This window comes from Pan troglodytes, chromosome 1 (assembly GCF_028858775.2).
Source record: "Pan troglodytes isolate AG18354 chromosome 1, NHGRI_mPanTro3-v2.0_pri, whole genome shotgun sequence".
Lineage (NCBI taxonomy): Eukaryota > Metazoa > Chordata > Mammalia > Primates > Hominidae > Pan > Pan troglodytes.
The window spans coordinates 44,412,645-44,434,384 of NC_072398.2; the positions used below are offsets into that span (position 1 = coordinate 44,412,645).

The window sequence follows — 21,740 nt, forward strand, 5'->3', positions numbered from 1 at the left end:
TATTAGATAGGTAGTTAACTCTCATTATCCCTAACCTAAAAAGCCAAGAAACAGACTCAGACTTGCCCACGGACATATAGCTAGGAAAGATCCAAGGGAGGGAGTTAGCCCTTCTCTCTGACTTTAGGACTCCTCCTGCTTCTTCACCACCCCAGAATCTGGTGTTCCTTGGGCCTGGAGGGTGCTCTGGGACATCCAGCCCATTCTCCTCCTTCCCTCCCTCCAGGAAGAAGTCCCCTAAGCCAGCCCTGCCCAAGCCAGTGGCTGCCTGTCTCCTTTTCGGGATCTTCAGAGAGGGTCTCCGTGACCTTTTTTTTCCTCCTGCTCCTGCAGGGTGTGATATTTAAGATCCAACATTGTTTCCTTCTGTCTCAGCTAAGTGCCTCGGGGCCACATGGAGCCACTATCCTCAGAGAAGCTGGACCTTAAGAGTCAGTGCCCATGGACACATGGTGGGAACCAATGCAAGGGTGGCTTGCTGGGAGACGTGAGAATGGGGCCTAGACTCCAGATAAGGTGGAGAGAGATGGGGAAGGCTTGGGATTTGTGCTGTCAGTGGGATAGCTCTAACAAGGCAGACTCGTGTGTTTCAGGAAGAACAGGTACAATTGTTCCTATTTACAAACATCTCACAAGGCAGCTTCTTCAGGGAAAAACATATGGAAGAAGGGGGCAGGGCAGTGATTATTAGCAACCAGCCTGGGTTCCCCAGGAAGAATGAGTTTGTCCTATCTGATCTTTTCAGGGGGAAGGAAAAAGGAGGAAGAGAAAAGAAAGGCAGCAAAGGTTACTTTGCTCTCTAAAATTTTCTCAAAATAAGCATTCAAACTTGGTCGATGAAAGTATCTGTCTTTGGCTTGGGAGGGCAGAGGTGGTGATGCCCAGAAGGGGGAATGACCACAGAGGGGCAGCTGGTGGGAAGCGAGACATTTAAAAGCTGTGTAGGAGGAAAGAGAGAATTTGACACTTCACCCTGCCTGCCTGTCACCACTCCTCTTCCCCTGCCTTTGCTGGGGCTCAGACAGCTTCAGGCCTCGAGCCTGAGAAAGTGTCTGCCCAGAATTGGGCCCAGGGGTTGAATGGTGGAATCTACATTGCGAGGGGACCTGCAGAATCATCCTGTCCACTGCCCATCTCGAGCGCCACCATGCCTCAGCCATCTCAGACATGGGGTGGGGCTGGAGTCTCTTCGTTCAGCAAGTATTTGTGAAGCATGTAGCCAGGCACTGAGGGCAGACAGCAGTGAATGACCAGACAGACCTCTACCCTTCAGGAGCTTTTAGTTTATTGTCTGGGGATGCAGTAAAATAGACTCATAAAGGAAATGGCACATTGGAGGCTGGTAAGTGCTAAAGAGAAAAAACAGGGAAGGGAAATGGAAGAGTCAGTTGGGAGAGGGGGAGTTTGTTATCTTGTGCAGGGTGGCTACAGAGACCTCACTGAGAAGGTGATATCTGAGGAGAGATGAGGGGGTGGCACCACAGTCGGGGCAAGCTGGGCAGAGGGGACAGCAGGTGCAAGGGCAGGGATGCAGGGCTGTGCCTGGAGAGTCAGAGGCGGCGTGGAGGCTGGCGTGGAGGCTGGCGTGGCTAGAGTGTGGTGAGGGCAGAGAGTTGCAGGAGATAAAGTCAGAGGGTCAGGAGGAGGCTAGCTCTAGGAGAGGTCTGGAGCTGGTGAGGAGGGGGATTTTTCCTCAGAGTAAGATGGGCTCTTGCAGGGTTGGAGCCTGGGGCGGCATGATTTGACTTTTTAACACCACTGGTCGTTGGCCATCCATTCCAGCTTTTCCCTCAGCGGCTAGTCAGGAAGTGCTGCCTGGTTGCCCTCTGCAGCCATTGGAGCTGTTTCAGCCAATCAGTACATCCCCACCAAGGATGCTCTGAGCACTGTCCTAGGCAGTGTGGGGTGTGAGGTTGGGAAGGAAATAAAAAAGCACAGGACACAGTCTTTACTGGTAAGGAAACCTACTGATCAGCTGGGGAGGCAGAACTTACACTCACAAGAAATAATGAGAGAATAATACCAGACAGTATTTAAAACCGAGTGCTAAACTGTGTGATTTAGACTATAAATGTTATCAGAACTGTGAGCTCTGTGTGGGAGTTATATAGGGAACGCTTCCTCAGGGGGGCGCGGCTGATTTAGGCTTGGAAAATGGAGTAGATTCGACTCTGCAGTGGGAAGGATTCTCGCACGGAGAACTTGGAGCTGGCAGGGTGAGAGGAGAGAAGGGTGGTACTGCTGGAGGGGAGGTCACTGAGTGGGAGTAAGGCAGCCCACGTGGCAACGTGCAAGGGCAGGGTCTTCTGTCTCTGAGCAGTCCCTGCCTCCCACCTGGGTTTCCAATGCCCCCTGTACTCTTTCCAGAGACACAGAAAGCCACCCTTTCCAGAAGGAAATCCATTATCCAGTGTCCTTGCCCTCTCCTGCCCGAGACCAGATGATCTCTGATCTTGGAAGTCCTCTGGCTTCATGGAGTCCCATTTCCAGCTCCGGCCGTTGTCCCAGGTCTGCATGCTGGGAATATCGGCCTCTTAGTTCACTGGTGTCTGGAGCCATGTTCTCTGGAATTCCCTTAGGCTCCATGTATCTACCCAGGCTGCAGCAGCTTCTCTTCTCCCTTCCTTTCACTGCCTGGGTGGGCTCCTGTTTGGTAGGTTACTCCTATAACATTCCTGGTCGTTTCAGATATTGTGAACTGGAAATAAAATTGCACCAAAATGAGCAAACTTCCACCCCCATGAGGGGTGAGTGTGTCCTCTCCCTGGATCTTGGGGATATGAACTCACCTCTGAAGTATAGAGAGAGATCACCAGAGTGGAGTAGACTAGGATCCATTGGTAGTGCCCTCACCCACCCAAGACATGGGGGGCGATGCTCTCCTCCCTGCCCCCAGCCCCCATGAGAAAGGGGGGCACACCCGCTGTACCCCAGCACAACCCCCTGGAAGACGCAGAGGCTGACCCTGGGGCTTTTGTCCTTATGGCTCACAATCCAGAGGAAGTGGAATCAGTTGGCATTGGGTCAGAATTCACAGTCCCTAGCCACCTGCCCTTGGGCATCTTAACCTTTCCGAGCCTCAGTTTCCTCATCTGTAAATCTGAGTTAATAACATCCACTTCCTAGGGTTGTTAATAATAATAAGAGCTAACGTTATTGAGTGCTTATGAGGTGCCAGAAGCTTCACTGCATTTATCTCATTTCGTCCACATAACGCTGTGAAGTAGATATTATTTTCCCCCATTTTGCAGTTGAGGAAACTAAAGCCTGGAGGCCATGCACAGCCAGCAAGTGGCAGAGCCAGAATTCAGCCCCCAAATCTTTCTGACTCCGGAGCCCTGATTCTCAACTACCACATTAAATGAGCTAATCTGTGTAAAGTACCTGCTACAAAGTAGAAGCTCAATAAATGTTAGTTCCTTTTCTCAATTTCCCCAGGGCCACTCCTCTAGAGAATAGGGTTCTCCTACCTCATCACATTTCTTTTCCGGGATCCCCTGGGACATATGATAGAAGTGGGAATGGGAATGAGCTGCCAGTTTATAGCGAGGGAAGAAAATAAGGCTGAGAGAGGTGAGTAATTTGCATAAAATCATAAAACACCGGGGCTGTGATTAATGCCCAGGGCACCTTGCTCATAGAAGTTATTGAGCCCCACTGGGTCCCACGCAGTTGGCAGAGGGTGTCTTGCAGAGATGAGAACAGAGGTTATGCTGTATGGAAGAATGAGAGGCCATCATCTCCCCCAGGGTCAAGAAAGAGCCTGTCTCACCTGCAGAGGCGAGAGTTGATCATTATGGGCCTGGAAAGTTGCTAGCAGAAGCAGTACCTAAGCTCAGAAAGGTCTAAGATCCTGTGTTTTCTGAGCTTAGCTACTGTATCTAGAGTTTGTTCTAAACAATCTGGGACTGTTCATGAATCTTGGAAGAGGACAGTGTTGAAGGTCAAAGTGTGGAAAGACAAGACGCTATCTCACCTTTATGACAGTTAGATTGGCATGCCTTTTGCAACAGGTAAAGTGTGCATGGGTGGGTACACACACACACACACACACACACACACACACGGCTCCATGTAACCTTGCATGGAAATAAAAATGAGCAGACAACTGCAGGGTCATCTGAATTTCAGGGTATATAGGGAATGGAGGTGAAGGAGCTGAGACAGGGCCATTCCCCTAAAACAGTCCTCATTCTTTCCTCCCCGGAGACCTCTTTTCTGGTGGGCATAGAGACCCATCTCTCTGCACAGCCCACAAAACAGCCTAAGCCTGCCAACATTCACCTCTGATGGGCAGACCCAGAGTTCCTCTGCATATCCCCCATGGAGAAAAGGAGAAGAGCTTAGGTCATAGTGCATCAGAACTGATGGCAACAGGAAGCGCTCTGGTTCTGTGGCTTTCAAACATTTATAGAAGTTAATCCATTTTTCAATGTATAGTAGGCAGAATAATGGGCCCCCTAAGATGTCCATGTACTAATCCCTAGAACCTGTGAATATGTTATGTTCCATGACAAGGGAGAAAGAAGATTGCTGATATCTGGCTTAAGAATAAATTATCCTGGATTATCTGGGTGGGCCCAGTGTAATCACATGGGTCCTTTAAAGATGGAGGAAGGAGGCAGAAGTCAGCATCTGGGTAATGCCATGTGTGAAAGGCTGGACCTGCCAGTGCTGGTGTTGAAGATGGAAGGGGCCATGAGCCAGGGCCTGTGGGCAGCCTCTAGATTCCTGTCTAAGAAGCTGGAAAAGTCCAGGAAACAGAGTCTCTCCTCCAGCCTCCAGAAAGAAACACAACCCTACCGACACCTAGCTTGAAGCCGGGGAGACCCATTTTGGACTTCTGGCCTCCAGAACTGTAAGAGAATACATCTGTGTTGTTTATAGCCACTAAGTTTGTGGTCCTTTGCTCACAGCAGCATCAGGAAACTAAATACAAGGCAAAAGCCAAGCGGTGGACCAGAACCCAGTTGGCCTCCTTCTGACCTCCCAGCCACCCCGGAGGGATTGCTTCAGAACTCGGTGGCTCCGAGAAGCCTGGTTTGAAATACAGTGTGTCTGAAATGCAACCTGCGAATTCTCCAGACAATGAAATCGAGGCCCAGGAAGGAGTGGTTTTGTGTGAGGTCACGCTGAGTTAGTGGATGAGCCGGGACTGCAACCCATGGTCCACTCCTGTTTTGTCAGAAATCCCAGATGCTTACATGAATTCTCTCATGAACTCATCCATTACAACAATTGTATGTGTATATTTTTACATTTTCAACAAACGTGTGCATATAAAGGCCCAAGCACTGTGCTAAGAACTGGGCAGAGGCGACGTGAGCACTGGCGCAGGAAGATGAGCAGCTCTGAGTTCCAGTCCTGACCTCAGCCCCTTCCTGGGCCTCAGCTTTCTCCAAACATCCACAGCCAGCCCAGGTTGCTCAGATCTGTCTGTGTTCTTTGTCCTGGAACTGGTCACCAGGTGGGCTTTCTCACAGTCACCTGCTCTGAGTGGAGACACAGCTCTGGGAAAGGAGAGGACCCAGTCCACTGGCCCAGGCTGCACCTGCCCTCGTGAAGCTTATGCAGCATTTATCACCCATAACAAGCTGCAGGTGGGCAGGACCCAGGGCTGTGGGAGGGAAGGGAGAGGAAAAGCAGGAGAGGCAGAGCCTTGCCTAAAATCAGTGCCCCAGTAGTGCGTATACCCTCTGCCAGGCATTTTGACCTTCCCAGCTCTCCCTGAAACACACCTGAGCCACCGGCCGGCCCCCAGGGCTGTCAGCTCCCCGGTGTTGGTCTCCATGGCAACCTCACATTTGCCGTTCTGGTTTCTAATGACTTATTGGCATGTGTGGTAATTTGCAGAGCTTGGCAGGAAGAGCTGGGAGAGTAGTGAGGAGGGGAGGGGAGGCAGTGAGGCGGACTTGGCAGTTGGTGGCAGGAGGGGGTCAGATTTTGGATGGGGACAGAGGCACACTTATCCTGCCCCACCCTTCCTAGTCCCTGCTGAGTAACATCCAAAGTAAGGAAGCTGCTTCAGGTCCAGGGCCTCCCCTCCCTGAGGAGTATTGGCTCTCTGCAGGCCCCTGAGAGGGAGACAGATGGACAGACAGATGTGCACAGCTGCTCACCTGTCAGGCAGATTTGGGCAGGCATGGGGGGCTGACAGCCGCATTCAAACGTGGCAGGTCAGACCACTCATGTTTTCCACCACTCTCCTATCTGTTTCCTGGGCCCTGAGAACAAAAGGGTACCTGGGCCCAGGAGTCACTTGGTCCTGTGGGGAGAGGGGTGGGAGTAGAGTATCCAAGGACAGATCCTTGCTGCTTCTAGGCCTCTCACACACTCAAAGAACCAAGCAGGGCAGCCCTAAATGAAATGCCAGATCACTTGGGTAGTGGGGGAAAGCAGGGAGGGGGAGAACCCGCCTAGCAATCACAGGGGCTGAGAGGAGCAGGGGCCAGACCCCTCTCCACTTTTCTTCGGCAAAGCTTAGCCAACCTCAGAACAATTTCCCCAGGGCAAGGCAGTGGGAAGCCTCAGATTTACTGTGTGGCTGCAGTCTTCCTGCATACAACTTTGCTGCTTCTGTCTCTTTCGGTCACTCTTGATGCTGCAATCTGTTGTGCATTTGTGGGAAGCAGCCTGATGTGCTGAAGAGAGCATTTTCTTGAAAGTTGGATCCATCTGGGTTAGAATCCTGTGGCTTCTGCTTCCCAGCTCTATGACCCTGGACGTGTCTCAGTCTCTCGTTGAGCCTCATTTCACTTATCTATAAAATGGATTTAACACACCCAGTTCACAGGGTTGTGAAAATGAAACCAGCTCATGCTTGTAAAATGCTTGGCACACAGTAGGTACCAATAAATATTAAAGAACTTAAAAAGTCATCTTTTAATTATCTACCCAAATAAACAGGAATAATGTGATGGATAATTTAAAGAATTCTGATAGACTTGGTAGGGTATTGTTTTTTAAATATTTGAGAATAGTCTTCATTTAGTTCAGTAAATGTTTATTGAACATCTACTGTGCGCAAAGTACAGGGCCAAGTGGGTCTTTCCCGGTGTTTTATGATTAGGGTGAATTTAAGTTGCTGGTGCATTCTCTAAGCATATATCATCTGACAGAGGGAGAGGGAGGGCCCTTCGGAAGGCTAGTAGCAGAGAGGGGGTGGCCCTCGGTCAACCATGTATGTGGATCTTACGTGGATCTCTGAGAAGTGGCTGGCCCTAAGAGAAAGATCTGCATTGTGAAGGCTCTGTCTGGATGGTGTGCAGTGAGAAGTGTGCTGCTGCCTAGCTTCTGAGAAATGGTGAGTCTGTTTTTAGAGCTGGATGAAGCGGATGATTGATAGAACTAGTGGGTGGTCACTCCTTCACTTTCACAAGCTGCTACTGAGGCTTGAGGGGGCCGGTGACCACCCAACTATCAGCTGGAAGAGGAGCAAGGTGCACCTGCTCTCACCTGGGCATCTGAGCAGATCACAGCTCCCTCAACTAGTGCTGGGAGGGAGGGAAGGAGAGCAAGAGGGAGCTAGGAAACTTGGCTTCTATCTCTGCCAGCAGATGGACTTCTGCCTGCAGCAGGAGTCTGTCTGTTCTTCTATCAGCCTCCATGCAGCCTCCTCCAAGACGGCGCGACAGAGATGTGCAAACAGAACGTCAGAGATAGCTGGGGCCCTGGAGAGCATCTGTCCCACTGCTTTATCACCGTCCTCATTCACATTATAGCACAGAAACACAGTGATAATGGCTCAGGGGCCCCAACTGACCCAAGGGCTAAAGGGTCATGATCTCAGCACACCTGTACCCATTTGTTGCTCCCTAGCCCCACTTGGGAAGCCCTATCTTAGCCGGTCCTCCCGATCTATTTTTAATCTATGAGAAACTTAAGCAATGGGGAGGGGGAATGACTTGAGATCACATAGCGTATTAGTGCCCTTGGGACTAGACAGAAAGCTCCTAACTTCTGGCTTTGTGCTATACCTACTACCTCTTCTCAAGACTCCTTCTTCCACTGATTTTCCTGATCTTTCACCCTGGAGGGGCTACTTCATGTGCAAGAGAATGTAATGTCTCTAAGACACGATTATTCCCCAAATCTCGCAAAATAAGGCGACATCCTCCCCACTCACCTTTATTCTCACTAGCCACCCTCTTCATTCAGGGAAGCCTTTGGCGTGTGCCCATAGACCTTTTCCCTTTCCAAGTGTGTGTCTGTCCATCATCCTGGGTGAGATTAGTGACGATGTGGACAGCTTCTTCTACCCCAGACCCAACAGTCCCTTCACGGGCTCACCTATCTCAGCCACTCACTTGCAATTTCACACTCTGTATCCTGCCATCCCCTGAAAATTACCTAGCAGAGTACCCAGCTTTCTGGTCATCACCTTCTACACCTTTTAGTCTCCCAGCTTGCTTGTCCAAGGACTCCCACACCACCACTTATTTTTTAGCCAGTCAAATTTAGCAGTGGGAGGGTTGTATGACACCCCCACTCTTTAATCTCTTTGGGACCTTTGCTCCATTGGCACCTTTGTTTTTTTTTTTTTTTTTTTTTTTTTAACCATCAATTACCTTCCTCTGCCTTCCCTTCTCTGAGTCCAGATAGAGGCCATGGTCCATCATTTTAAAGAATCCTCCTGCCAATATCCTAAACTCTCTTGAGCCTCTGTCTTTTTATTGTCCTAGTTTGACCAAGTCCCTGTTCTGGATTAATTGCTCTATCCGCTTCTTTCTACCTGCATTCAGGAATCTGGACCCGCTGGGACACACACACACACACACACACACACACACACACACACACAAACAGATTGCTACTTCTACAAATTCACCATCACCAACCCAACTTGCTCTTCAAAAGTGCCTGGTGTTCCTACCACGTTCCTCTGGTTCTGTCTCCCCTCAGTCTCCACAATGACTATTTCACACCTTCCTCCCCAAACCTCCGCCTCCACCCTCATGCTCAGCTGAGGACCTCACCTCCCACTTCACAGAGAGAGAGAAGTCACCAGGCAGAACTCCCCAACTTATCCCCACCAAACCCCCAAACTACCTGCCTCTGGGCCAGTCCTCTCCTCCTTCCCTCCTGTGTCTGCAGAGGCCACAGCATGGCCATCACAGGCCAGTTCTTCCACCACCCATGTTCTAGATCCTCTCCTCTGCCTTCTCAGAAACAGCCTTCTCACCATGCTCAAGTTTCTCATGTCTTCAACAAGCAAAACAACAACAAAAACCTTCCTGAAGCCCGACTCCACTTGCTGCCACCACACTGTCTCTCTCTCCGTACAAGCCAAATGTCTGAAAGGGTTGGCTGCAACAGCATTCTCCATCTCTGTGCCACCCACTCCTTCCCCAGCCCTGCTTCAGTCTGGCTTCCTCCCCCATCACTCTGCTGAAGCAGCTCTCCAGATTGCTAAAGCCAGGGAACATTTTTTAGTTCTCAGAAGCGTTTTCCACTCATTTTTTTTTTGACACTTTCTTTTCCCTTGGCTTCTCTGACCCCACATTCTTGGCTTCTCTGGTACTCCTGAGTCGTCTTTGCTGACTCATCCTTCCCGTCTTGATCTTTAAATGTTGGTGTTCCTTATGGTCTGGCTCAAGGTATTCTCTTCTGATTGGATACTCTGTCCCTGGGCCATCTCAGCCACACGAACGGCTTCCATTGTCATCCACATGCAGATGACACCCAGCTTCCTAGTTGGTGTCTTTTCTTCTGAGCCCCATATCCTTATATTCACCTGCCTAGTTGACTAAGCTGGATGTCTCAAGAAACCTCAGACTTGACATACTGAAAGCCAGAGTCGTGATTCTCCTGCTACATCTCCCACTGCCTTCTCACCCGCTGCCTGATCCTCCTCCAGTGCTGCCTGTTTTGTGAATGGCATAACCTCAAACCTCAGTTCTGCACGCCATCAACTGGGAGTCACTGTCAGCTCTTCCCTTTTCTCTACCACCTTACATCCAGCCCATCACCAGGCCCTGTCTACCTCCTAAACAGCACCTGGGTCCATCCACTCCACTCCTCCCCATCTCCACAGCCTCCACACTAGTTCAGGCTGACTTTGCCTTTTCCTCAGGCTGCTGGAATCACCTTCTCATTGGTATGGCTGTATCCACTCTTGCATCTCCAATTGTCAGAGAAGCCAAGGGAAAAGAAAGTGTCAGAAAAAAACAAAAAAAAAACAAGAGTGGAAATGCTTCTCAGAACTAAAAAATGTTCCCTGGCTTTGGTGAGTGGGTCTCTGAATTGCTGCTGGACTGACCTTTTAAGGACACAAATCTGACCTAGTCACATTATGTTGTACTCTCAACACTCTTAAGTGATTCCCATGCTCTTTAGGATGGCCAGTGGGATGGTTCCTTGTGGCATCTGACCTGTGCCTGCACTGAGGCATCCCCACTCCCCTCCCTCACGCTCTGCACTCTGCACCCTGGCCTTTTTCAGCTCTTTGACTGCTGAGCTCCTTTTGGCCTCATGGCCTTCACATGTGCTGTTTCCTGGCCCTTAATCACTCTTCCCATCCCTTACTTCTCCTCCCTAAATACTAGCTATCCTGCAGATCTCGGCTCAAGTAGCCCTTCCTTAGAAAAGCATCCCTGTACCTTCAGAATTTTACCAGGCCCCAGTTAAACACTCTCACAATGTCCTGTATGCTTTCTTCATAACACACATGATGATATCTAATTATACAGTTAGGTGCTTATTAGAGAAATGTCCATCTATGCCACTAGGCTGTGACTCTATGAGGGTAGAGACCCTATCTGTTGTATTATTGTATCATTGGTGTCTGGCACAGATTTGGCTTCCAGAAAATCTTGGGAGAGTGAATTCATCCATGAGAGGTCTTTAAATACAAAAAGGATCCATGAAAAAGTCCGAAAGGAAAGCTATTCCTTGTGTGTGGCATTGGTAGACCAGAAGACCATACTCCTGCTCCCTTCCCTTCCCTGTCTTTCCCCAACCAAAGATTCAAAAGTCATTCACTTTGAATTTCCAGTGTAGGCTCCTCCTCACCAATAGATTTTTCAGGAACAATAGCATTAATCTTTCACATGTGAAAAGCTGTTTACAGTCAGGCGCAGTGGCTCATGCCTATAATCCCAGAACTCTGGGGAGGCTGAGGTGGAGGATCACTTGAGGCCAGGCGTTCAAGACCAGCCTGGGCAACATAGTGAGACCCCATCTCTACAAAAGATTTAAAAATTAGCCAGGTGTAGTGGCCAGAGCCTGTAGTTCCAGCTACTTGGGAGACTGAGGCAGGAGGTTCGCTTGAGCCCTGGAGGTCAAGGCTAGAGTGAGCTAGGGTAGCACCACTGCACTCTAGCCTGTGCGACAGAGTGAGACCCTGTCTCAAAAACAAGAAGAAAAACTATTTACAACCTACAAAACTCTTTCACATATATTATCGTGTTCGATTTTTTTCTTTGTCCTTAGAGCCACACCCATGAGGAAGCTGGGGTGTGGATTATGATCACCTGTTTCACAGTGAAGCAAACTGCAGCCCAGAGAGGAGTGATGGCTTGCCCACAGTCACATGGCTGATCAGTGAAGAGCTAGACTTGAGCCTGGTACTCAGGCCCCACTTCCATGCTCTTTTTTGAGACAGAGTCTCGCTCTGTCACCCAGGCTGGAGTGCAATGGCGTGATCTTGGCTCACTGCAACCTCTGCCTCCCGGGTTCAAGTGATTCTCCTAGCTCAGCCTCCCAAGTAGCTGGGTCCACAGGAACGCACCACCACACCCGGCTAATCTTTGTATTTTTAGTAGAGATGGGGTTTCACCATGTTGGCCAGACTGGTCTCGAACTCCTGTTCTCAAATGATCTGCCCGCCTCGGCCTCCCAAAGTACTGGGATTACAGGTGTGAGTCACGTGCCTGGCCTTTCCATGCTGTCTCTACTGCTGCATATCCACGCTTTATAGAAAAGAGACTGCTGCAAGTTCAAATTATACACAGTAGTGGAAGGGGGAGTGGCACCACAAACAAACACCACCACCCACAGGGACTGGGAAGAAGGTGGATCTGGAATGTCATGTGCAGTTTGGTTTGGAGCAGACCAAGTTAGCTTGGTGGGGCCAGCACTGGCCTCTTGCTTTTCTCAGATCTTCATAGGTCTATGAGGATTCATTCCACGCCAGGAATGGAGTACTCTGGAACAGGAGTGCCCAGAGAGTCCACAGAGTGAGGAATGAGGATGGTCAAAGCTGAGGGAAGACAGTGGCTCCTCACCGCAGACTCCAGGAGGATAACGTGCAAGCTCTTGAGACATGCACACCCTCCCTGGCCTGGCTTCTGCCTACTTTGCCAGCCTCTTCCTCCAGCCCTCACTGCCTCCCAGATGCCCAAGTTAAAGCAGTTGTCCCCAGTTGCTCAGCCATCTCATGTGGCTTCACACCTCTGAGCTTTTCTCAGACCGTTCCTTCTGCCTGAGTGCCCTTCATAGTCTCCTCTCCTGGCTGACTCTTACCAGACTTCAATACTCAGCTCTAGTGGCATCTTTTCCAGGAAACCCTCCCTAAAGCCCTGAGAACTCCTCCCATGAACTGAGCACAGTCAGCACATTCTATTAAAAGTCTCTCTTTGCTGGGTCTTTCTCTTCTGCTGGATTAGCAACTCCTCAAAAACAGAGACTGTGAGCTATTTATATGGGCACTCCCAGTGTCCCGCATGTAGTAGTAATAAAATCACAACATATATTGAAGGTTTACTATGTACTAGATGCTATTTAAGTGCTTTATATTAACTCGTTGAATCCTCAGAATAACCATATGATGTATGTTTTGCACCCTATTTTTTAAATTGTTGTTTTTTAACCTTTTAAAAAAAAGTATGGATTAACTGGACAAGCAAAGAAATGTACAGGGAAGTCCACAGTACCCTTCATCCAGCATCCCCCAGCGCCAACATCTTGCCTAATTATAGTGTAATGTCAAAACAAGGAAATTGACATTGGTATAACCCTAGAGTTTATTGGAATTTCACCAGTTATACATGCACTCCTTTGTGTGTGCCTGGTTTTGTGTAAATCCACCACAATCAAGCTAGTTAACCACACCATCACAGGACTCCCTTGTGCTGCCCCTGTATAGCCACGCTACCCCATCTCGCACTCTGTCAGCCACTCAGCTATTCTTCATCTCTATAATTATGTTGTTTCACAGTTGTTATATAAATGGGAACATTGAGTCTGTAATTTTTTGCTGTTGGCTTTTTTTTTTTTTTTTTTTTTTGGAGACAGAGTTTCACTCTGGCATCCAGGCTGGAGTGCAGTGGCATGATCTTGGCTCACTGCAACCTCTGCCTCCCAGGTTCAAGCAATTCTCCGGCCTCAGCCTCCCGAGTAGCTGGGATTACAGGTGCGGGCCACCATGCCTGGCTAATTTTTTGTATTTTTAGTAGAGACTGGGTTTCACCATGATGGCCAGGCTGGTCTCAAATTCCTGACCTAAAGTGATCCATCTGCCTTGGCATCCCAAAGAGCTGGGATTGCAGACATGAGCCACTGCGCCCAGTGGCTTTTTTTGTATTCAGCATAATTTCCTTGAGGTTCATCCAAGTAGTTGCCTATATCAGTAGTTAGTTTGTTCTTTTTTGTCACCATGTAGTATAACATGATAGGGATATGCCACAATTATTTAACCATCCACCCACTGAAGGGCATTGGCATTACCTCGTTTTGCAAGTGAGAAAGCTAGCTGGCCCAGGATCACATGACTAGCAAGTGGCACTTAATAAATGTTTAGCAATAAGCGCCTAACAAACGTTTATTGTACGAGCTCAACTGAATGAGGGTACTTTACGCTCTTCACTTAGCATCTAGCATGGTGTTTTACACATAGTAGGTGCTCAATAAATGTTTGCCAGTGAGGATATGGATGAGATGGCAATTTATATTTATATAACTAGCATCATGACCAACTTATTCCTATGCCTAGACATTCACAGGAGAGGAATATGTCCCTCTCAATATCTTACACTTTACGTTTTACTTAGAATATCAGGAAAGGAAAATTGGGGCAGTAAATATGACCACATACAGGGCTGGCATTTTATTGCCTAAAATGCCCAGAGCTTTTGGTTCCAAATTAATATATGCCATCTTTTCATAGTATTTTGCATCGAATTTGCAGGTTGCTCATTTTATCAAAATGCAAAGCAACCCTTCCAACTCCTGCTTCTTCCTGTACCACCACCCTCCCAGCAGGTGCTGGGTCAGGCTGTGCCAACGCGGTCTGCAGAAACAATTGGTTGGGTTCCGAAAGTGTCCATGCTAAGCTGAAAAGTCTACTAGGGTGTTTTTGCTTGTGGAAGCAGTGAGTTATTTTCACTCTGCGGGGGCCTCAGGAGGTTTAATTGCAGAGGATTTGTGGAGCTGTTGGAAGTCCTTAACCTCAGGTGTGAAGAGCCAAATGTGATTAAGTGATTGGAAAGGAACCACACATTGGACTAGTCTCTGTCCTGGGCACAGCGCCCAGGAGATGGGCTTGCTCGAGCAGCTCCCACTGTCCCTTTGAAGAGTGAGGTGACAAGAGAGCCAACCCCAGCCTCCAGGGACACATTGGAGATAAGTGGGGTCTCCAGGGTGGGCCTTTCACAGAGAGTGCCCTGTGGCGTCAAGGGGAACCCATGGTTTTGGCCAATCAAGGCCTTACCATGGGCCACAAGAAGGAGGGACAGATAAAAAGGGTAAAACTGTGGGTCTTGACCTCAAGCAACTACTAATGATGTCGACTCACCCCTAAAGCAATTAAGGGCTGGCTGTGGGGGTGCTCATACCTGTAACCCCAGTACTTTGGAAGGCGGAGGTGGGAGGATCACTTAGAGCCCAGGAGTTCAAGACCAGCCTGGGTGACAGAAGGAGAACCTGTCTCCAAAAAAATAAAAAGGAAAAATGAGACTTTAAAGAAGTTTTGGCCTTTTGGTGGGCCATGTGGGATTGTGCCCTGAGACCCCCGGGAATGCATGATCACTCTGTTGTTAGGGGCAATTCTTTTTAAAATTTGTTTTCTTTTTTTTTCTTTCATGTCCATCTGTGATCCAAGTTAGGGGCAATTCAAAGGAGGAGTTGAAGCATTATCTTCCTAAAGAGAATGGAACCTCACCTGGGAAGACGAAATGGACTGCTGGGGAGGATAGACTGGTGAGGAAGTGGGGCCAGTATTGGGGTAGAGAGGGTGACGTGTCTGATTTAGGACACTGTTCTAGGGACTCATGGGGAACTTTGGTATTTTAGGGAACTGAATGGGATTTGATTAAAGAGCTGACCATCAGGCTACTGCAGAGTGTAATGAGAGACCAGATAAGGCTGTAAAGAGGGACCATAATGGGGAGTGGAGGATGGGCCTGCCAGACGGCAGAGGACTGACCCCAGAGGGAGAATGGGCACCAGGCAGACGCAGAAGACGGGGAGGGACTTCCAAGAAGGAAGTTGGTAGCGTGGCAGACGAGCCCATCAAGAGCTTCCCGAGGCTGAAAGCTGCAAAAATACTGTTGGATTGAGAAGAGCTGTGAGATTGAAAATTAACTCACAGGGGCTTAAGCAAGAAGGGTCTGTGCTTAGAAGGAATCACAGGTGAAAGGAGTGTTTTTATCGTTATTTTTAAAAGTGGAGAGAGGGTAAGCAAAGGAGTGAGTTTCCTGAGGAGGTGGGAAGGGATGAGGTTGGTTTTAAAATTCCTCTTCCCTTAAGTCAGAGTGGAGGGAGAGAGAATGAACGAGCTGCGCAGAGGTGTGGGAGGCACACTGATGGAGGACAAAGGAGGTCACATCACCATCTCCATCGGCCTCAGGAGGTCAGGCAAGGCAATCTGTTCTGAGGACGGGGTGCAGGTGGGGAGCACGGTGAGGGGCAGATTCAGAAAAGGACTGTGCAGAGGTGCCGGGGCAGCTGCAGAGGAGGAATAAAGGGATTGCAGCAGAGAGGATTGGTTGAAGCTGGAATCATGAATGCATAATAGTGCTGGCGGCTTCCGTGTTTTCTTCTGCAATGCTTTGTGGGGAGACAAACAGAGCTGGGTGGGGAGGATTTCTAATTTTTTAATTGAGGCAGGGGCAGCAATGACCTCAGTAACCTTCCTCTCATTTTGTGGGGCCTAGGCTGCCCAGCCTTCTGCAGACAGACACCCTTCTATCCCCACCAGCCTGGCCTCTTCCTGTGGGCAGCCCAGTGGGGAAGCCCACTCACCTGGCTTTGCTGTCTGGGGGAGCTCTCCACTTTTCACAGCTTGTGGTCATTTCTCCTTGGCCTGACGTATCAGTGGATCCGGTTCTAAAAGAGTCCCATTTGCCCTCCATTGTTCCCTGTGCACTGTTTTCATTTTTCTCCCCTCGTCGATCTTGCGACAGCAGCGTAATAGCCTCCGAGAGGGTCAGACTGGGAAGATGAATGCTGGCCTGTGGAGGACTGCATCCTGCCTCTCCATTAGTGAGGTAATGGAAGGCAGGGAGCAGAGAATGGATAATCCAAGGAAACACAAACAGACACAACAAGCAGCGCACAGGATAACCTACACAGCATTTCCTCTTGTGCTTGGAGTGTGCTGTGATGACTTGAGTGCCACCGATTTGCTGGTCTAATTAGGTCTGACTTGGACAATGTGGATTGCATTTCCCAGGGTAGAGAGGGCAGTGAGGAGAAACCAGGATGGGCTAAAAATGTTTGCTTGGGGAGAAGCCACCAAGTGAAGGATCCCCGTGTGCATGCACAAGCAGACAGGAGAGCCTGTGATGGCTGCCACTATTTGAAGACTTGGTGCATTAAATGGGCCCAGATACCCACAGGTCACCCAAGAACACAGCTCCCTACTCAGTGTACTCCTCACATGTTGTGTGTTAACTCCTTCCCGGCCAAGTCAACCAAGCATAATGGTTGGGAAAGTTTCTCATGAGTAGTGCCAGGGTGGTGATGCGGTACAGTTTATCTCTGTTCCTTGCTGATATGCTCCAGGTCCATGAGCTGATGCCTCCAGGTACTTTCTGCCAGAGGAGCCATGAAGACTCCCAGGGGCCACTGCCCTGCCCTTCTGCCCAGTATCAGTTGATGCTTCCTTGGTGCCATTGGCATCAGTTCATGGTCCAAATGGGGGTTGGAGGGGAGAGTCCCTGAGGCAGACAGAGGGCAGATTATAGAAGTAATAGCCTAAAAGCCCCCTGGAAATGAACTATTTGAGGAAACATGAGTTCTGGTCTCCATGTCCTATGTAATCTCGAGCTGCTCACCAAAGCTTTCTGGGCCTCCATTTCCCTTCTGAGGCCTTTTTTTTTTCCAGCTCAGTCCCCTGAGCCATCCTGAGAACAGAAAGGAGTTTAGTTAAACAAGTTTCTAGTGATCATGAAACCAGGCTGTAAGTAGGGAGGGACATCTTCAAATTCTCCTGGGTTTATGACAGGGCTGGAGTATGTTTTCAAGTGTCCAGATAAGATATTGTGGCAAAGTTACTCATAAAATGTGTATTTAGGTCCCAGTTCCCAGATACTTATCAGCTATTTGACCTTGGACAAGTTGTTCTTTACCTGAAGACTAATTGTTCATCCATAGAACAGAACTTATACCTGCCTCACACATGTTTGTGAAAATCAAATAAGATAATTTGTAAGAAAGCATTTTGCAAGTTCATAAATGTCCCATCACTGTAGCAGGCTGAGAGGGAGAGGTAGCAGGGAACATGAAAAGATCGTGGGACTCGAGTCATATGGAGCCGAGTTCAGATTCCACTGTGAGTTGTGGCCTTGGACAAGTTGGTGAACTTCTCTTAGTCTTAGTTTCATCATCTGTAAAGTTGACATAAGTAAATTATGCCAGAGAATTACTGGAGGATTAAATGAGATGGTGTTTGTAAAGGGTCTGGCATATGGTAGATGCCCCTGCCCCTTTTCCCACTCCCTGTATGTAGCTCCCCCTCACTATATCCTAGCTCTCCCAGGCCCTCAAGTCAAGGACAGCTCAAGTCATCATTTGCCCACATTTTCAAATGCTCAGACTATCCTGGTATTTGTCTATGGAAGTGCCACGTTGTCTACACCCTCCCCAAGGTCTCACCTTTAGCTGTGGGTCTTCAGTCTTGGGTTCCTTCTTCCTGTTGGACAGAAGGTGCCTGCTGAAGATACAGATACGGAACTGATCACGTCAGTCTCCAGACCCTGCAGAGGGATCAGGCTATTCCATGAAACTCCACATCTGCTGGGGTCCAGCTTTCTGCAGCGGCTACCTTTCCTGAGCCAAAGCCACTCCATGAGGTTTGCCCAGCCATCCTGGGGCAGGGTGCCCAGGGTGCAGGGGTGCAGGAAAGCGTTCTTTGCTCAGAGAGATTCTCATCCCTGATGAGAAGATCCACTCCCTGTCCTGGTCCTTCTTAGCCCAGAGAGCAGCCCCTCGTTTCCTGCTACCGCTTTTGCTGTCCTCACCGTACTTTCTCTATGCTGCAGCATAGTCAACCTCTAACCCTCCCTGCCAAGGGCATCCGGGAGCCCTCAGCCACCCAGCTGCCCCTCATGGCTCCCAGGAGGATGGCGCTTAGGCCATCTAACTGGGCAGATGTTCAAGCCCCTGTGTGGTCTTTTCTGGTCTGTGGAACACCTGTCTCAAGATCAACCTTGGGGGTGTGGGGCACTCAGATGCAGATTCCCGACAGCACTTCAGACCAACTAGATTCCAGGCTGGCCAGAAATCTGCATTGTAGATAAGCTCCCACAGGATTCTTATGTACAGGAAAGTTCGAAAACCATTGGTGTGACTTTTCCCCCCATTTTTATTGAGGTAGAACTCATATAGTGAAGCAAACAAATCATGTGGGCAACTTGAGTTTGAATATGGGGTATACAACATCCCCATATTACCACTCCCAAATCAAGATATAAAACAACATGTAGAACATTTCTAGCCCCCTAAAAGGCTCTCTTACACTCAGCATTCTAGCAGCGTCGACCTAGTTTAGCCTGTTTTTGAAATTCACGTGAATGGAGTATTTGTATTCTTTTGCTCCACATTGTATCACTTCTGCCCACTCTTAAAAGTACAAACAACTGCTCTTCCATCCCATGTACCTTACCCTCTTCTGATAGAGAGAGAGAAAAAAATTAATCAATCAATCAATCAACCAAATTTTTCAGGACCTAGCCCTAACTCCCTCTCATTGCAGTTTCCTCCATCCTCCCCTCCTCAGGCCTTGGGGAGATCACATTCGGCCCCCATCCTCCAAGCATTAGTGCTTCCAGAAGCCCAGGAGCCGTCACCGATGCTGCTGTGGAGGACCTGGGCCCACTCCCCTGCCAGTCCCTCTGTAGACAGCTACTGGGACACTCATTTGTAGTATATGGCTTGCCAGAGAGTCCAGGCACATTCCAGATGAAATTGGCCAATTTAAGCTACAAATGAAAAGACAAATGAGATGGAAATTGCACAGAACAAGCCTGCTTCTCATCAGGAGGTATCAGTCCTGACATTCTGAGTTGTGCAACTTATTTAGGCCTCTCTCTGCCACCACTGAGGTCAGAAGGGCTTTCCCAAGGATGGGAAACACCACCTCCTTCACACGCACAGCCAGGCAGAAGAGCAGCCCAAGAGGCTCTAAGACGAAGTGAGAGAGAGAGAGAAAGAGTGTGTGTGTGTGTGTGTCTGTGTAAGGCGGGGAGAAGAGGGAAAGTAGAGGACACAAGGCAGATACCTCAGAAGCAAGGCAATAAAGAAAGAGGATTTATCATTCCAAAAAGGAAAAAAATATTTTGGACATCTGCTATTTACTAGGCCCCATTCTAGGTGTTCAGACTGACAAGATGAACAAGACCTGCCCTTAAGGAACTCCCAGTCCAGAGGAGGAAAAGAAAGAGAGATGATGGGGATGACAACAGAAAAGGCAAGGGGAGATGGAGGCACATCTATAAACAGGAGGAAGGACAGCTGGAAGGAGAAACGAGGGTGGACGGGAGACCTGGAGAGGAGCAGGAGTCCTGTGAACAAGCCAAGGGTATGGAGCTTGGCCTGCTGTCACCCCCTGGACCAGGAAGAAGCAGCCTTGAGAGTCCTCTGGAAAGAGACAGCTCACAGATGCCTTTACAGGCATCAACTCATTGGTTCTTGGTAAAGTGTCAAGGAGTGGGCCTGGCAGGGAGTTCACCAATCCAGTGAATGGGGCAAACCAATAAACAAAATATCTGGATGATGGCTTATTCTCTATTATGTAAAGAGGGGTCAATGAGCCAGGAGTTCTTAGTCCCTGGGTCTCTGTCTTATCTACTATTTTTTCTTGAATTTAGTGAGTTTCAAAGAGTCCAGGAATGCAAATTTGTTTTCGTATGGATCCAAGCTAAATACAGTTTTAGTAATAATAATAATAGCAAACACTTATAAGGCACTTACCATGAGCCAGGCTGTTTTAAACACTTCACACATATGAACTCATTTGCATAGTAAATACGCTGGGGAAAAAAATCCTACAATGCATTTCAAAGCCAAACACAAGTGACTTTTGAACTATCCGTCACACACACACACACACACACACACACACACACACACACACCCGAAAGTGGATTATGAACTGTTGACTACCTTAAACCTCATTCTCTTAGGTGGCCGTAAGACAGATGTCCTGGGAGGCTTGGTTTGGAAAGCCGTTCCAGGAGCACTTGAATAATTCCAGATTTCAGTGGGCCAAACAGGCTTACCCTCTCCCTCCTCCTCCTCTGAGCTGGAGCACTTCAGGCCAGGCTCCATGCACGGTGCTCAGGCTGGATGAAGACCCCGGAGACTGTCATTAGGGTAAGTGTGGCCCTGTCTCCCGGGACTGCTCCCTGTCCATTACCAGAGCCAGAATCCATGTGCATTGCACCATTGTGGATGTTGCTAAGCCTAATTGCTACCAGGGAACTAGTTTCCATAGTGACAGAGGTACAGTAGGCCCTTGACATTCTCAAGGGATACATCATAGCCCTTCATGAATCCGTGGATTAGAGACTACCACATAATTTCCCCCATAAAATGCAGTAAAGTATGACTGAGAAATGTAATGAGGATGGCTATTGAGGGCAAAGTCACCCAACTCTCAGCTTGCCAGGAGGTTCCCCTGCTGGTCTCACAGCACTGGCAAGTCAGCATTACATACTATTTCATGTCAGACTGAGGTTGGTCATAATGGCAGAAGCCACCTTATGATAAACGGAGAATACCAGTGACTGCCACTTTTGAATGACAGTAGCAAGGAGGGACTTCTGTTTAAACATGATGGACTAACATCTCTGGTGCTCTGTGCTGCTTCCCCAAACCACACTACAAGTAAAGGAGTAAAAAAGATGCAGGCCCACAAGGGCAGGGGAGGAGATCAAAGCGAATAAGAAATGTCAGTACAATTTTGGAACTTGAGAAGGTAACTGACTTGGCTTGATAGAGAAAGAAAAACCCAGAGACTCCCAAAGAGGGGAGTCAATGAGAAATGGGCAGATTCCTGCTATAAAACCACAGAGAGGCTGAGAAATGGTTGGCATCTGAAGACAGGGTATGGAGTAGGGCCAGAAACAGGAGAGTGATACCTCAGATCCCTTCCTCACCCCATGTCACCCCATGTCTGTCCCTGCTTTACCCTAGAGCATCCTGAAGAAAACTTTGCTCTCCAAAGAGACTGAACCCAAAAAGTGCTGACTTGGGGATATGGGTACAAGTATGGGTAGAGATGAGGCAGTATGTTGGAAAAGTGAGCATTTGCTCAAAGTTTCCAAGCCAAATGGGGAAGCCTTTTGGTCATTTCTTCCAGT

At 48.7% G+C, this 21,740-nt stretch overlaps 1 protein-coding gene and 1 long non-coding RNA gene across 9 annotated transcripts in view; one reads left to right on the forward strand and one right to left on the reverse strand.

Moving 5' to 3' along the window:
- Nucleotides 1-21,740, forward strand: part of LRRN2 (leucine rich repeat neuronal 2) — a 68,663-nt gene that overhangs the window by 5,665 nt on the left and 41,258 nt on the right. Inside the window, exon 2 of one of the 3 annotated variants that reach the window (XM_016936946.4) lies at nucleotides 15,038-15,135. The exons of 1 other annotated variant lie outside the window; for it this stretch is intronic. The gene's annotated coding sequence lies outside the window, so the exon portion shown is untranslated. Of the gene's footprint in view, nucleotides 1-15,037; nucleotides 15,136-20,665; nucleotides 20,752-21,740 lie in introns of those variants that run through there. One more of the 3 variants, XM_054673897.2, reaches the window with a different exon arrangement.
- Nucleotides 5,232-20,861, reverse strand: LOC107969829 (uncharacterized). Of its 6 annotated transcripts, XR_010150934.1 has the most exons (5): nucleotides 20,658-20,743; nucleotides 18,034-18,091; nucleotides 16,180-17,765; nucleotides 5,739-6,760; nucleotides 5,232-5,487 (listed from the first exon to the last, which is right to left on the reverse strand). It is a non-coding gene; the product is annotated as an uncharacterized LOC107969829 (long non-coding RNA). The 6 variants fall into 6 exon arrangements; XR_010150932.1 differs by having other exon boundaries at nucleotides 5,232-6,760; XR_008541099.1 differs by lacking the exons at nucleotides 5,232-5,487; nucleotides 5,739-6,760 and having other exon boundaries at nucleotides 16,016-17,765; nucleotides 18,034-18,070; nucleotides 20,542-20,861.